General features: G+C 41.3%; 1 protein-coding gene across 1 annotated transcript in view; it reads left to right on the top strand.

Annotated features, from left to right (window-relative positions):
* The window catches only part of LOC106813885 (mucin-19-like), a 26721-nt gene that overhangs the window by 8377 nt on the left and 12299 nt on the right, over positions 1–6045 (top strand). The gene's annotated exons all lie outside the window — the stretch shown is intronic.

Genomic DNA, 6045 nt, shown 5'->3' on the forward strand with positions numbered 1-6045 from the left:
GAGAGAGAGAGAGAGAGAGAGAGAGAGAGAGAGAGAGAGAGAGAGAGAGAGAGAGAGAGAGAGGTACATGTAAATGCACTAATGGTGTTTTTGCGCTGGAAGCAGCTTGGAGATACTCGGTGATATACTAGGAAACAACAGAGCGCATTCATGTCGGCCAAGTTGCAAAGTTTCGAGTTCAAGGCACTTGGCCGTGGTGAATGCATGAGTGGATATATGCGCGCGAATATTTTACGGTCGTATAAGGGGCGACAGTTGGCGATGAAAGTCAATATAGATAGCTGTAGTTAGTGGATCGCTCAAATAGTAATGAATACGGTACGTATACGTGCTCCCCACATAGCTCAAACGATGTTCGAAATTATTCTCTCTTCTTATTTGCTCCACCTCCTAACTTCAAACCCCGTGCAAACACCAAAAGCATGTGCAAGAGATTAGCGCTTTTATTAACATAACTAACTAGTCATGTAACGTCTATATTAGTTTATTAGCTAATGTATATAGTCGCTGTTACATCACAACTACCAGACAGTTTCCGTGGTCGGTCACCTGCAGTTTGATTGATGCGGCCAAGGCCACTCGTAAAAATATTTCTTACTTGCCGAGTCGAGCTGTAATTCCGTCAAACCTATATATGCCGACGGAGACAATTTTTTACGGTATCATCGCGGTTACATTTTTACGGGTAATTATTTACCTGTATGCGCAGCGAATCAGAAATGTTTTTGTCTGCCGTCACCAAGCCACGAATGAAACATCGTAGCAGAGTCAAATGACCGGAGGGGGTCGGTTGCGTGTTCCTTTCACACACGGGTAGTGTCAAAACGGAGTTGTGATGTATCGCCACGCATAGCAGTCTACGTGTTCGTGATTCTGTGTTACGTTGCAGCCTCTAAAACAGCAAAAAAAAAACGCCAAATGAATTACGAGAGTAAATATTTCTCGCCTTGAAATTCGACCTGCAATCGTCCGCTCCGACCGTCAGTGTTTTATAGACTGGTGTTGCAGTCCTTCGACCGACGTAGACGAAATCTACGGAAAAGTGAGAGAGTCCGTCTAGTGGTATGGGGTGGAACGAGCAGGCCGCGCGATTCAAGAAAGAAAATATTTGCTTTTATGTGTTTTTTTACGTTTGGCATAAAAAAACGTTTAGCGGCATCAACGGAATAGTAGTGGGAGAGATAATTCTCCATCGCTAGGCCGTTTGATGTGTTGCTGCCGTTTGATGTGTTGTTGCCCTATAGCTCACCACCAAACCTGAATTCCCAACGCGGGTACCTGTGTTTACGTATTTCCACCACCCCGTTTGTAGAGCAAGAGAGTAGGCGGCAGAACTTATGCCATAACTAATTCTAGTTATTACGTTCGTGAAGGACGTTCAAAGTATATAACGCAGCTAAAGAGATAAATGTACACGCATAATCCAAATGCAGTGATGCAAAAGGTTGTACGATTACGATTTTAAATATAAGAAATGGGTGTTTTGCAGCTGATTCACGCTCAGTGAATATTAGTTAGTATCCTAATTCATACCTCACTCCTACTTACCCCTACCTATACAAATTTGTGACTGTAGGTATGTAGCAATGCTACGCGGGTTTTATAAAAGCTTATATACGCGGTTTATATATACGCGGTTTATTTACGCGGTTTATAAAGCGGGTTTTATATACGCGGGTTTTATTTAAGCTGTGGATATTCTCAGCGCAATCACATCGCGGCGTTCAACACGTGTGTAGCAGTATAGCAGTATAGCAGTGGAGAGGGAGTACTTAAACCCGCGTAGCATTGCTACAGGTAGAATAATCGGATACATATCGGACAGAATAAATTTACGGTTTAGTTGCAAAGTTGATATGTTGTTGGGAATTTCAAGGTTAAACTGATTTATTCTCAAGTTATTCCACGAATATATCATATTATAATCATATTCCATATTTCGTCTCTATAGAAAACGTGGAATGTGCTTGACCCAAATGTAACCTCATGCAGAAAGTTGTCGGATGTGTTGTGAAACGAATAAAAGCAGCCGAAGGCCAATGTGCTTTCTTCGTGCTACGATCGAGCCTGATAAAACGGGGTCAAGTAAATTTTCGCAGCTAAATTATACCGGCGCGGTATCACACATGAAACATGCATCAATGAGCGAGCTGGATGCGTAAATACATGCGTGGAGCGTTGTGGAGAGTGGTCGGATGCAATGCCCATTAAAGCTATTTCCTGTAGATGTTGATCGGCGGGCTGTGTGCCGAGTAACCGGTAATTATAGACCATGCGTTTCGTACGTAAACACGCACGCACGCACGCACGCACGAACGCACTCATGCGCATGCGCACTCTAACGCCCGCGCGCACATGCACACGCATACCACCAAGAGCGTATAAAGAAGGAGCGTATAAAGAGCCTTATAAGGAGCGTATAAGGATTAAGGAGCGTATAAAGAGCCTTCTTTATACGCTCTTGATACCACGCACACGCGCACATACGAACACACACGCACACACGCGCGCGCACGCACGCACACACGCACACGCACACGCACACGCACACACACGCACACGCACACGCACACGCACACGCACACACACACACACACACACACATACACATTAGTATATGCAGATTACGAGAAAGTATTCTTTCAACGCCATATAGGCGCCAAGGCGCTTATATAACTCGGTCCGGTATTTTCGCAACCTGTGCTCTCCCGTCACGCCAATGTTCACACGCTGACTGCCATCTGATGACATTGATTCACGCGAACGTGCAACTTGTTCCGGCACCGTAAAAACTACCCGTCACTTCTCACTCGGAGCCATTTACTGCATATAAGCTGTATACTTCGCGGTGGTTTAATTTTCGCGAATTTCGCGAACACGTCCCCGACCGCGAAAATTACAACACGCGAATAATGTATACCGAATACACACCTTTTTTATTATTATAAGAATCGTACTTTTTTTTAGCCTCGTGATTCTTAGAAAATCGACATTTTGAGCCTTAAATAATTATTAAATGATTCTTAAATAATTGTTGAAAAAATCGACTTATATTTTCATTAAAACTGTTAAATTCGATGGCATGTAAAACCTGGTGGGTGAACGAAAGAGGAAAATGCTAATATCCAATAAAAGAACCAATGTATAACACAACAAGAAAGTAACCCCTCCTTTTCAAAATATATACGCAATTCGTTAAACTACAGTAATATGACTTCTACGCCGTCAATGTCTTCGAGGCCAATATAGTCCTCACTCCCGTCGAGGTAGGAAACGCGATATTTATGTATGTCGTCGTTGAAGTATTCAAGAGTGCCTTCAAACCACCCATTTTCATAATGAACTTTCAACCCTATGGCCGCAAAATTCAACGTCATAGAATCGGTCATCCTCATTATCAATCCACTCGTCGCCGTCGTCATCGAGTGACAATGTGTGTCTGATGATCGAGCCTCAGCATTATTCTTAAAAAATGCTTAAAATTTGGGAAATCAAGCCTCGATGATTCTTATAAAAAGAATTCTTATAAAAAAAAGTGTGTATTTCATAATTCACCGACCGCGAAATTGTCCGTCAAGTCTGAATTCGCGAAAATATCAGTACGCGAAAAATACGGCTTATACAGTATGTTACATTTTTTAGATATCGGTAAAGCGCTGGAGAATGTAAGCAGCTACTGTAACGAAGATGTGACGTTACCAGTTGCAAAGTGGATTTGTTGTAGAGATGAAGAAGGAAATCTCCAAAGTCCAAGCAGTTGTGTTTAGCAAAATTAATAGTATTATTGTTTCTGAAAAGCCGCACCCCCGTGCGTTTGCGTTTGCGGCATGTTATTAGATACAAATAATTTCACGCACGAACGCGGTGGACTAGCTACACTGGACACGGAACTCCTATCAGCGCATGCATTACTATCTTTCCGTAACTATAGTCATTGCCGATTTTGAAGTGCATGGTAACGCCCATTGTCTACTTTCAATTCACTTTACTACATGTCAGTTTCCCTCGAGTAAAATTCCTACTAGTAAAATTCCTACTTAGTCGTCTAGACGTATGGCTGCTCGTCGCATTTTTTCTCTAGTTTATTGTTCTTTGTAACCAGTGGCGGATCCAGGACTTCAAGGAGGGGGGTGCAAAACATGCGGGGGGTATGGGCGCCCTCCCCCAGCAAATTTTGAAAATGTAGATAGCAGGAGATGGTGTTTGAGGCACTTTTGATTACATGTACAGCATTCATTCTGACTACGACAATTATCTTTTTAGTAGAACAATTCTTGCGATTGCAGCGCGGCATTGGTTGATGTACGGGGGGTGGGGGCAGGGGTGACCACCGCTGGGATGAGGGCGACAGCCAAAACTCTTTCTTGGAATTGTGAAAAAAGCTGCAAACGGGTTATAACTTGCACTCAATTACATAATTTAACCCATGCATCAGGTGCCGTTTTGTACAGCCGCGCGACTATTATACTTGGCAATAATTAAATTGGTATATTATGTGTAAAAAATATTAATTAGTGCCAGACAGAGGGGGTGGCTAGCCACCCAATTCCACTCCGCCCCGCCCCGAATTCCGCCACTGTAACGTATATGTTTACCTGGAATAGCGCATGGTCTGGATGGACACCCACCCTGTTTAGTCCACGGGCCGAAAAGTTGCGACGATTATTATTAATGATCAATTGTTATATAATCGATTATTAATATATATATATATATATGTGTGTGTGTGTGTGTGTGTGTGTGTGTGTGTGTGTGTGTGTGTGCGTGCGTCCGTGCGTGCGTGCGTGCGTGCGTGCGTGCGTGCGTGCGTGCAACAGAGGTTTTATTGAGCTTCCGTGGGGGTATTGCCGACTTTAATTATGCATAAACGTACCGCATCTGCCGTCTCGTAAACATGTTACGATCGAGGAACGTATTGTAGCATGCATTAATGTTCATTGTTCTCACATATACAATGTGATACATGTATATATAATGTATATATATATACAAATAGATGGAAATACTCGGGCTATCGTACGAAAACGCATTGGTCGTCATCTATACTAGGAATCTAGGCATCAACGAGAATAGTTCTGTCAGCGAGTTGTAAATTGCTGCTGTTACGTTGCTATAGTAGCTCTATCGTTGCAGCTCGCTCCATCGCTCCGCATAATTTTACATCTTACAAGTCGGCGTCAATTGTCACCAACTTGTCACGTACTTGTCTTGTCAGTGTTGTGTTAATATACCGTCCTTGGGTGCGACGCGCTATCGTTCTACATTCGCAAGCGTCGTTCGAGTAACGGGTGATAAAATTACCGAGCGTCAATGCATTATGCATGTAGTGCTGGCGATGTACGCGCACACTGGCAATATGCAAAGTGAGCTGATTTCAAGCTTTGAGCATTGAGTCTCTCCGTCGCAGGGGATGCGAACCGGTATTCCGGTAACCACCGAACTAGCAGCGCCACCTGTGCCTAGTTAATGCATTATTCGTCTTATTTCTGTTCGAGGATGACATTGCCGTTCGTAACTGAGGATACAGTTCTTTCTTGTAACAGCATAACCTTATCCATTTTAACTGAGCATAACAAGTAGCTGTAGCACGATAATTGATGATGATAATATAAAAATATTAATAAAAATAACAATAATAACAGTAATAATATTAATTATTAATAATTACGTTTATAATTATTGTCAATTAATAATGCTATAATTGTAATGATATATATGCATAAATTACAAATAACAACCCATTCATTATATTATCAGGTAACCTGTGATATATTATTATATAACCCATAATATATCATTATATAACCCATGATATATCATTATATAACCCATGATATATTGTTATATAACCCATGATATATTATTATATAACCCATGACATATTATTATATAACCCATCATATATATCATTATGTAACATGATATATTATTATATAACTCATATATCATTATATAACCCATGATATATTATTATATAACATGATATATCATTATATAACTCATCATATATCATTATGTAACATGATATATTATTATATAACTCAT

The sequence above is a fragment of the Priapulus caudatus genome, unplaced genomic scaffold (assembly GCF_000485595.1).
Source record: "Priapulus caudatus unplaced genomic scaffold, Priapulus_caudatus-5.0.1 Scaffold839, whole genome shotgun sequence".
Lineage (NCBI taxonomy): Eukaryota > Metazoa > Priapulida > Priapulimorpha > Priapulimorphida > Priapulidae > Priapulus > Priapulus caudatus.